Below are 11493 nucleotides of genomic sequence, written 5' to 3'. Positions count from 1 at the left end.
AAGTTTATTCAGCACCAGGATGCGCACAGCAGTCTGAAGCCCTACACGTGTGGTGTGTGTCAAAAGGCCTTCAGGTTTCTCTCCTCCTTTAACGTTCACCACAGGCTTCACGTCGGCAAGAGACCAAACCTGATCCTCCACCAAAAACCTCATTCTCGAAAGAAACTCTTTGCCTGCAAGTCTTGTGGAAGGGCCTTTGACAGTTTCGCAGAGAAAATGCAGCACCAAAAAATTCACGTGAGAAAGCAGTGCTACACGTGTAACTATTGTAAAAAGGACTTCAGCCCGTACTCACAGTTTGTCCTCCATCAGAGGGTTCATACCGGAGAGAGACCCTACAAATGTAATGACTGTGACAAGTCCTACAAGAGCAGCTCCAATCTTAAAAAACATCAGAAAATTCACACTGGAGAGAAGTCCTTTTCATGCGACAACTGTGAAAAGGCCTTTACCCAGCTCATCGATCTGCAGCGTCATCAACACGTTCACACTGGAGAGAAACAGTACATCTGTAGCAGTTGTAAAAAGACCTTTGTCCGTTTCTCAGACCTAACTCAACATCAAAGAAGTCATACTGGAGAGAGGCCATACAAGTGTAATGTTTGTGACAAAACCTTTAAGTATCAGTCAAGCGTCATTAAACATCAGAAAACTCACTCTGAAGAGCGGCCCTTTACGTGTCCTGAATGCCAAAAGACCTTTCGCTTCTGCTCAGATTTTAACCGGCATAAAAACATTCATACCAAAGAAAAACTCTATAAATGTAGTGAGTGTCAAAAGGTCTTTAACAATAACTCAAATCTTAACAAACACATGAAAATCCATACTGGAGAGAAACCTTTTGTATGTAACCAATGTGGAAAAGCTTTTAGCTTAAACTCCAAACTTACTCGACATCAGAAAACTCATGATAAGAAGAAACCCTGAACAGCTGTAAGAGGCAGAGAGGCCTTTCGAAAGCACTTACGCTTGGGTTCAATTCCCCATTCTAGCAAAAGAGGTCAATGTGGAAAAAGGTTTTTGCTCAAAGCCTTTTGTGTAAAACATCAGAGAAACAGAAATATGTGTATGTTGAAGAGACGGAGATGGGATTAGAAATGTACTCTATATATTGCATTGACTGGATTTTTTTTTTTTTTGAGCAAAAATGGCTGCACATGTTCACCAGAAACAAGAAATTGTAGAAGGCTGCTCCTATCATGAAAAGTAGGCTAGGAGGGGGCTAGAAGGGTGGAGCGAAAAGAATGCTGGTTTTGTTGCTTGTTCATAATCTATTTTCGCTGGATGAATAAAAAGCCTATTTTTAATGGAGCCAGCTCTCTAAAGATGTAAACTTTTGTAGGGAGACGATCCAACCTGAATCTAAGCATAAATAAGGGGGCAGGGGAGGGGAAAGCCTTCTCTTTGGAATTAGAACTATCAAAAAAGAAGAAACTTCGCCAATGGACCATGAAAGAGGAAAAACTGATCGTGATTTAAATTTGTTTTTTTAGTGTTGATTCATTTTTGGGAGACTGAGAGATCATGACCAGGGGAGGGGCAGAGAGAGAGGGAGACCCAGAATTCGAAGTAGGCTCCAGGCTCTGAGTTGTCAGCACAGAGCCCAAAACGGGGCTTGAACTCACGGACTGTGAGATCATGATCTGAGCTGAAGTCGGATGCTTAACAGACTGAGCCACCCGGGCACCCAAGCTGATCATGATTTGAAGGCTAAAAAGCTAAGAGCGGACATAAGAAATCTAAAGGTTGTTGGTTGGGGGCGTAATGGCTTCTCCCTCTAGTCAAAGCAGATATAACTCTAGAACATCCAGCCTCCCTGAGTAGTTACACACTGCTTCGATGTATCTAGAGAACCAAAAGAGATGGACGAATGGCAACAATTCTAGTTAGATTCAGGACACAGAGTATCTATTACTTGCCGTGTAATTTGAAGTAAGTTGATTTCCTGTATGCTTTAATGAATAAATACTAAGTCTTCTAGTTATGTGCTAACACGGGTGTATGATGCTGAATCCATTTGGGCCTTGGGTCAGAAATCTAATTATACTTCCCTGAATCGGTTCCCATCATTACTGGTAGCAACTTCGCGCTGTTCAGCCAGGTGGGACAGGTGTGGCCTAACAAGTCTGTTTAACGACTGGCCTCGATCCACAGAAAGTGACGGGAAGACCGCATCCTGTTTCTTCTCTGTTATTCCCATGTCTTTCTGCTTTCCTAGATGTTACAGTGGCTGCCACAGAGCTAAATCGTGTAATCCCCAGACGTGGCCCCCTCCTCGTCTTATTCCTTATGTGTTTATCTCTAAGAAAATTGTGTGTGTATGCATATATATGTGTGTGTGTATATATATATATGCGCGCACACACGTGTGTATATGTATGTGTGATATATATATGGCTTACCTTTATAAGTAAGACCCCTTATAGTTTTATAGATTAAGTTATAAGCTGAAGATACAATTGAAATAAGATTTTTTTGTTTTTTGCTCTTACAACTGAAATAAGTTTTTGAAATGAGTACAGAATCAGGGCACCTAGGTGGTTCAGTCTGCTAAGTGTCCAACTCTTGACTTTTGGCTCAGGGCGTGATCTTACGGTTGTGCCATTGAGCCCCGTGTCGGGGCTCCTATGACCCCCTTCCAGAGTTTGATGAGTTTAATAAACTCCGACTTCAGCCAGGTCACGATCTCTCGGTCCGGGAGTTCGAGCCCCACGTCAGGCTCTGGGCTGATGGCTCAGAGCCTGGAGCCTGTTTCCGATTCTGTGTCTCCCTCTCTCTCTGCCCCTCCCCCGTTCATGCTCTGTCTCTCTCTGTCCCAAAAATAAATAAACGTTGAAAAAAAAAAGAAGTAGAAATGGTTATTGGGATCAAGAGAAAAAAATTTGTGCGGTGGACTCCTTACTCCTAAACTTGGTTCTCAAAATTCTAGGTTAGAGTTAAAATTAAACGAACTATTTCACGTGCTTCAAATCCATTAACCTTTCCAACATGGCTCCTATCAGGATCAAACTGCTAATTCTAAAGTCTATAAGAAAAGAAAGAAGCTTAATAGAACAGAACATCTTCTGAAAAGTCTTGTCCTCCAAATTTGCCATCACTAAGCTCAACAGAAATTTCGATCTCAACAAAAATTCTCCTCATATACTTTTTTAGATCTGCCATGTTTTCTGGGGGCTATCACTAATTAGAAGCCATAATTCCTCAATTACAAGAAAAAGAAAAAAGTCCTCATGCAAAAGTTAGGCTATTCGAGACATTATAAAATTTCAGCACAAATTTTTGTTTTCTGCTTATTTCCAATTGAATTTTTAATATTAAAATCACATAAGATGTTTACATTGTTTAACTGGAGTTGTTGGTGTGATAAATAAAGGAGAGCAAAGTTATAAATGCTTATTTATTTTTTTGAAGTTTATCTAATTTGAGAGTGAGAGAAAGCGCAAGTGGGGAGGGGCAGAGAGGGGAGAGCAAGAATCCCAAGCAGGTTCCACACTGGCAGCGCAGAGCCTGAGGCAGGGCTCGAACTCACGAACTGTGAGATCATGACCTGAGCTGAAGTCAGATGCTTAGCCAACTGAGCCATCCAGGTGTCCCTAAAGGCTTCTATTTATTTTTTTTTAATTTTTTTTCAACATTTATTTATTTTTGGGACAGAGAGAGACAGAGCATGAACGGGGGAGGGGCAGAGAGAGAGGGAGACACAGAATCGGAAACAGGCTCCAGGCTCCGAGCCATCAGCCCAGAGCCCGATGCGGGGCTCGAACTCACGGACCGAGAGATCGTGACCTGGCTGAAGTCGGACGTTTAACCGACTGCGCCATCCAGGCGCCCCTAAAGGCTTCTATTTAAACTTGAAATGTCATCTGAATACTAACCTAGTGTATACAACTAAATTTTTTTTTTGCTTTTAATCACGAAATTCTTATTTACTTTGTTTTCGTTGTCACACATCTGAAGATATAATCTAACAGGATGTTTGTTGGTTGAGCTGAAGTCTTAACCTCCATGTGCAGAGACACTCTGTCCTCCTGTGTTTCTCCTTTACTCTCACGCAACGACCACACTAGCCGTGCGGGGGGGGGGGGGGTCCCACAGCAAGCAATTCTGTGACCTGGGCCAGGTATCCTGCAGTGTAACTCAATTCCGATCCTATGTACTTGGAGACAGTGTCACATCCCACAGGTTAAGGGTTCAGTCCCACAAGACTGCCCTCCCCCCCCACGCCAATCATGACACCAGGTCGTCATCTGTGTTGACCCTTCAGCTACAAATCAGAGGGTCTATGATCCCCTTCTCGAGTTTGATGAATTTGTTAGAGCAGCTCACAAAACCCAGGGAAAGCGTCCTTGCTGTTCACCAGTTTATTATAAAAAGAGATAAAGGGTAAGGACGAACATCTTACCGGAAGAGATGTGGGGGACCTGCTATGCGAAGGGGCACAGGGCTCCCATGTCCGTCCTGGGGCCGCCACTCTCCCAGCATCGCCATGCTTTCAGTAACCTGTAAGGTCTCTGAAGCCCATGCATTGGCATTTTTGTTACAGAGGCTTCATCACGTAGGCATGATGGATCGTGAACTCCATGTTTAGCCCCTCTCCCTTCTCTGGAGAATGGGGGTGGGCTGAAAATTTCAAGCTTCTAATTGTGGCTTGGTCCTTCTGGTGACTATCTCCCATCCAGGAGCCCACCAAGAGTCACCCCATTACAAGAAAAGACACCACGTTCAACGATGAAACTCTAAGGGGTTTAGGAGCTCTGTGCCAGGAACCAGGAGCAGAAATCAATATATGTATTTTCTATTATCTCACACCCTGCTACTTGCAAATGTGACCTTAGTTAGAAATAGAACCTTTGCAGATAAAATCAAGATGAGGTCAAAATCCAATCGACGAGGTCCTTATGAGAGTCAACACAAAATAACTGCTGTTGGATGAACATTTTTCCCTGTATTAAAGATTGAGTTCTCGGGGCACCTGGGTGGCTCAGTTGGTCGAGTGTCCAAGTCTTGATCTTGGCTCAGGTCATCTCCTGGTTCGTGGGATCGAGTCACAAGTCAGGCTCTGCACTGACAGTGCAGAGCCTGCTGGGGATTCTCTCTCCCTCTCTGTCTGCCCCTCCCCCACGCATTCTCTTTCTCTCCCAAAATAAACTTAAAATTTTTTAAATATTAAAAAACAATAAAGATCACATTATCTCTGAAGACCATTCAACTTTCGTAGAATGCAAAGTGGGAGTAAGTGCACAGCATACTATAATCAGCTGTACACATATAAGCAATGTTGGATATTTGCATGAAATCAGTGGCTCTTAGATGATTTTTAGGGAGGGGTCTAAAATAATTTAGAAATTGCCAAGCTAGATTATATTATAATCTATATTATCGACTGTCAAAGGCAACAGATTCAATAAAGCATGGACTGGAAAACACCCACTGGGTGTGAAAATATTTAGGCTACTGCCAACTTTGACCAGATCCATGGGAGGGGTGGGAACAGATACAAGACTACATGAAGTGAGTTGAAATGAGACCGTCAAGTGAGGACGTTTTATCCACAGAACAGAACACTGCATTGTTCCCTCTAAGCCTGTTTCAAAGATAAAGCTGAAAGAAATAGTTACAGGGCACTATTTGGGGAGCATGCAATCCATTATTCTAGTTTTTATCCCTGGATAAAAACTAGATCACAGGGAATCATCTGCATGGTGTCTATTCAGATGACAATGAATCGGTCCCCTCTAATAACGGAGAACGAAAGTCACAGAAAACCCATTGCCTTGGCAAGACTGGCCTCTGTGTCAGTTATTCAGAGACCATCTAAGAAAATGACAAGAAAGCCATTCAAATAGCCAGTGTAAAACCTAGTTCATATTGTCTGGGCCTTTCTAGTACAACTTGAATAAGTCCATAGGAACATAAGATTTCTGTATATTTATGCCAGCCTTTCCGGTGGTGATCTGATACTTTTCTCTGATGCTTTATTTTACACGTTTCTACTATTTCATCTGCATGTACAAATTACTATCAGCCTCCTTGAAATCCACTGTAAAATGTGGGAAGTCAAGCCCTAAACAACTTACCTGGGATTTGTTCATTGTCGGATGCTCTTGAGAAAGGGCCAAGAGTGGTGATACCAGAGCTGGGTAAGGAAGAATGAGGAATGGAATCATGAGAGGTCTGGGTAACTCAGCGGCTTAGGATTACTTATCAAGAGAGTGGTCCTTTGACCAATCTGGTGACTGATTATCCACTTGTCCATTTACTTAAAAAAAAATTTTTTTTTTACTGTGTATTTATTTTTGAGAGAGAAAGACAGAGTGTGAGTGGGTGAGGGAGAGGGAGACACAGAATTCGAAGCAGGCTCCAGGCTCTGAGCTGTCAGCACAGACATGGACGCGGGGCTCAAACTCACACACCGTGAGATAAGACCTGAGCTGAAGTCAGATGCTTAACCGACGGAGCCACCCAAACGCCCCTCCACTTGCCTGTTTATAATTCTGAGATGATCACAGAGAACTTTTCTTATCGAGTGAATATAAACCGTTGTTTTTTTTATGGAATTACCATCAATTTAAGCCTTTGAAAAAATCAGAAAGAACCTGTGTGCAATAACTGGAACAATAAAATTTAGGATATACAAAGTTTGGAACACTTTTCCAGCATTAAAAACACTAGGATTACAATACTTCTCGGCACAGGAAATGTTGAAATGATGTCATTTACCTATTTTCCTACTAATATTTTTTAGCTGCTTGAGGGCAGAGAATCCAGAAGCTCAGAAAGGAGAGCAAGTGTTTTCAGATGTTTGCCTTTTTGTCTGGCATCTCTTAGATGAAGTTTCACAAGAGGAGCTTTTGCTGAGAAACTTGCTTTAACCTAAATGTGGGAGACGATAGAGCCCTGACCTGGAAATCGAGACTTGGATTCAGTTCTTGGCTGTTACCAGCAAACTGTGTACCTGGATATTTACTTTCTGAGTTCTACTTATAAGATAAGGCAGCGTGGGGTGCCTGGGTGGCTCAGTCATTTGAGCATCTGGCTCTTGATCTCGGCTCGGGTCAGGATCTCACGGTTTCGTGAGTTCAAGCCCCACATGGGCTCTGAGCTGGTGGCGTGGAGCCTGCTTGGGATTCTCCCCATTTCTCTGCCCCTGCCCCACCTGCATTCTCTGTACGTCTCAAAGTAAATAAATAAATAAGCTTAAAAAAAAAATAAGGCAAAGTTACAGAGTTTTAGAAACCTTCTCTTTACCTCCACTGCGATTCTATAAGGGGGCCATTCAATGAATCCCAAGGGTGGTGGTAAATATGGTCTGAGCAGCTCAGAATAAACAGAGAGTGGAGGGTACAGGGAATGACACATATGTGCTTGGGAAGTGATGAGAAACCATTTCCTTGGCTATAGCTGCTCCCTATTCCTTCCTTTCCCTCAACCCATAGCCCCCAAATCCTTCAGGAAAGTGTCTTTTCGTATCAGATTCTCATTCTGCCCATTCCCTTCAATTGCAGCTCACATCGTTCTTTTGAAAGTTGAACTAAAGTTGTGCTGAGCTACAATTACGGTGTTATCGCCCAGACTTTGCTCACACCAGAGGGGGAAATTGTGGCCAGTAACTTGAGCACGTTCCTTTCCAGGATTCTTCTGCCTCCACACTGAAAGTCTAGGCAGAGGTTTCAGTTCAGGAATATGTTCTTCCCATCGTGATTTCTGTTCCCGAGGCCTGCTGCTTCCTACTTCACTGGACTGGTTTTGTGTCAGCCTGGGCCTTGGAGCCACATTTCCAGCAGCTGGAACTTACACTTGGGAGTCCCAAGGGTCAAGTGCCTGGTGGGCTGGACCTGTGGCCATTTTACAGGTGAGGAAACAGGATTGGTCTAAATAACACGCCCTGGGATGCGATGCTGTTTTGTGACAGGACCTGACCTGAACCCAAACATCAGGCTCTTAAAATCTTATGCAATGCTGCCAACATCTCCGCCCGCACCCTCTAGTCCCTCCTCACTGAACTCTCGTCCAGTCAATTCTGCACCCTGGCCATTCCCTTCAACCGTAGCTCGCATCTTTATCCCAACAGATCGTTAGTGTAAAACAACTAACCTAACAATAACAGTATTTATTTCTCATAATGATTATGTGTTCCCTTCCCTGCTGCCCTCTAGCCCGACAGCCTGCAAAGCCAAGGGCATCAGAGAAACTTCTGGAATCAGGCTTTAGTCACTTGGATGCACAAACCTTCCACCCTCACAGAGCACCTTCTTCAGGCAAAGAAGGGCTGCAGGGAGCGCCCACCCTGAGGCCTGGGGGTCAGGGGCTCAGCCAGGCTCTCGCCGCCCGTCTCCTGGACCACTGGAAACCCGCTTCGGGGCCTCCCTGCTGAGGGAGGCGGAGGGGGGGGGTAGGGCGCGTCCCCCCTCGTCGGACCGAGGCCAGCCCCGCCCCTCCTTCTCTGCGACCCCCGAGGGTCCGGAGGCCCCCACCAGCCCTTCCCGCAGCTCCCCGGTGCACCTGCTTCGCTTCCACTTCGCACCAAGTACAGCGAACAGCGGAACCCGAGCAGCTCGGAGCCGGCACGACCCGCCCCCGGAAGGACCTGGAGAACCGGAAGGAGCGCCCAGGTAGAGCACCAGCATCTGTACATGCGCAGAAGAAGCCTCCGGGCGGCCCTTCCCAGGCTTACCTAAGGGGCGATTGTCGGCTTCCGAACTACAGTCCCCATAAAGCACTGCGGCCCCGCCCCGCGCGCCCCCCCCCCCCCCCCCCCCCCCCCCCCCCCCCCCCCCCCCCCCCCCCCCCCCCCCCCCCCCCCCCCCCCCCCCCCCCCCCCCGCTGAAGGATTTCTCCAGGAAGGTCGACTTTGATTACCGGGCTTGGCTGATCGCTTATTAACTATTCATACAAGGAGAAAAGTTGCTTATTAACTTCGTCGAAGACTATAGCTGAGAAGCGAAGATTACAGCCTCGGAAATGTCCACCCAAACGTGAATGATTCCAAAATCTTTATCTTCCTCCTAAACTTTTCTTCTTCTTTAAGCCGTTTATCTTATTCTTTCTACTGTTTTTCCCACTGAGCATCAGAAAAAACCCCGGGAATGACCCTACGAACATTCTACATGTGATAAATTCTTCTTTATAGGGGGGCGATCAGAAGAATGTAGCCGTACAGTGAAGCCTTCACCCACTTTGGTGGATCCCTACAAATATTTTGAATGTGTGAAAGCGTGGTAGAATTCAAACATCTATCCAGGAATTCACGCTGAAAGAAAATCTATGGGAGTGTAGTAATAATAATAAAAAGTATGGTATACTCTTAAATACCAGAATAGGCAAACAAATATAAAAAGCATAATTTTATCTTTTACATATACACTTTTGCATAAAGATATGCACATTTAAGTAGGTATTAACTTAGATAACATTTAGAAAGATATGCTCCCAAATTAACAATGGTAAGCCACAGGAGATGAGATTATTTAGGAGGAAGAGGGACTTTCCCTTGTGCATCTACATAATTTTTCTATGCAGAAGTAAAATGGATGATATTTCCATTCTATGTATGAAAGATACACAAAATGAAAGAGAAATATCAAGGCATCCTTGGCCTATTAATTTGAATTGCAAATGCGTACCTCTGTGTAAAGAGAGAAAATAGAATAAACACACACACAAACTCTCATGGAAATAAGTACTGGAAATGAAAATATTAAATGTTCATCACTTACAGGTACGGGTTTATAGGGAATTTTTTAAATTCTTATTTATTTAATGTGTATTTATTTTTTTTTTAATTTTTTTTTTCAACGTTTAATTTATTTTTGGGACAGAGACAGAGCATGAACGGGGGAGGGACAGAGAGAGAGGGAGACACAGAATCAGAAACAGGCTCCAGGCTCTGAGCCATCAGCCCAGAGCCTGACGCGGGGCTCGAACTCACGGACCGCGAGATTGTGACCTGGCTGAAGTCGGACGCTTAACCGACTGCGCCACCCAGGCGCCCCTAATGTGTATTTATTTTTGAGAGAGCGAGAGAGCAGGGGAAGGGTAGAGAGAGCGGGGGACACAGGATCTGAGCTGTCAGCACAGAGCCTGAAGTGGGGCTTGAACTCACGAGCTGCGAGATCATGACCTGAGCCAAAGTCAGATGCTCAACCGACTGAGCCACCCAGGCGCCCCAGGAAATTTTATTTTTGATGTTAAGGGACTTTCTTTCCAAAAATGTCCTTAATGTCTCAGTAACTTCTGTCCTCAAACCATTCTTTCTGCCATCTAACCATCTGTATTAGTGTGCTAAAGAGTGTGTAAAAAGGCGTCACCACAGGGTGGCTTAAACAACAGAAATTCATCGTCTCATAGTTCTGGAGGCGGGAAGTGTGAAATCGAGGGGTGCACAGGGTTGGTTTGTACTGAGCGCTGTGAGGGAGATCTGTTCCTTGCCCGTCTCCTCGCTTTGTGTAGCCTCAGGCGTCCCTTGTCTTGTAGGTGGTATTCTTCCGTGTTTTCATATGGTCTTCCCCCCTGCACGCGTCTGTCTCCAAATTCTCCCGCCCCTTTTTCTGTAAGGATACAGTCGTATTAGGTTAAGGTTCACCCAAATGACCTCATCTTCACTTGATGATCTGCAAAGACCCTATTTCCAAATAAGGTCATACAGACAGATACTGGGGGTTAAAACTTCAACAGCCTTTTGGGGGATAGAATGACCATCCAGCAATTTTCCTGATAGCTGTAGTAGAATGAAATGAAATATGGGCTCGTATTTATTTCGATACGCGTATGGGCATCTCTCCTCAGAGGTATTTGGGCAATACAACGTAAGTAGGTCTTGGAAGGGTAGAAAGCCACGCACTGAATCTCCAGCAGAGTTAGTGAATCTCGGGCTGATGCTGGCATATAGGTGGTGCTCCAGCCATCAAACGTTTGCTGAGTGCATGGTTTCCAAAAGAGAGAAGATACTGCAAGAAGGAAGAGGAAAATAGGGAAAGTGATGAGAGGGGGTATGGCCTGAGTTCTATAGCTTGCTGGGTCCCCAACTCTGGGGCTCAGTCTGGCCAGCCCAACACTCAGGGACTGGTCTCTAGAGCGTCTGAGTTAGTCAGGACAGTGAGTCTAGGGGGAGGAAGAGACAGGTAGGGGAGTGGAGCCAAGGGATCAGGAGGGAAGCTGAGAGATTGGGAGGGGAGAGAAAGGGAAAGGAGAGAAAGCCAGAAAGTGGGAGGGAGGGAGGGAGGGAGGCAGGCTGGGAAAGAGGAAGAAAAGACATCAAAAGGGAGCCCTGCAAAGCAGATATTGGATAATGCTGTTTCCTCGAAGGCCACCAGGTGACAGTATTCGCAAGGACCAGCTGTCATTGACTACCAGGATGACAGAGGCTCCTTACTGATGTTAACCTAGTCAACTCATCTGTGGCTGATATCTGTTGGTGTTTTTGGTTCCTCCTCACATCCATGCTGCCTTTTTCTGATAACATCAGTTCAATTTTGCTCGGGGGAACTCCCACAC

At 45.0% G+C, this 11493-nt stretch overlaps 1 long non-coding RNA gene across 1 annotated transcript in view; it reads right to left on the bottom strand.

The window, feature by feature from the left end:
• Positions 1 to 8602, bottom strand: part of LOC122467314 — a 46374-nt gene extending 37772 nt beyond the window's left edge. Inside the window, exons 1-2 of the long non-coding RNA XR_006292891.1 lie at positions 8503 to 8602; positions 6078 to 6136 (exon numbers count right to left, since the gene is read on the bottom strand). This is a non-coding gene — a long non-coding RNA (uncharacterized LOC122467314). The remainder of the gene's footprint in view (positions 1 to 6077; positions 6137 to 8502) is intronic.
• Positions 8603 to 11493: the final 2891 nt, after the last annotated feature.

The sequence above is a fragment of the Prionailurus bengalensis genome, chromosome A3, assembly GCF_016509475.1.
Source record: "Prionailurus bengalensis isolate Pbe53 chromosome A3, Fcat_Pben_1.1_paternal_pri, whole genome shotgun sequence".
NCBI lineage: Eukaryota > Metazoa > Chordata > Mammalia > Carnivora > Felidae > Prionailurus > Prionailurus bengalensis.
This window is presented reverse-complemented; position numbering and strand designations above follow the sequence as displayed.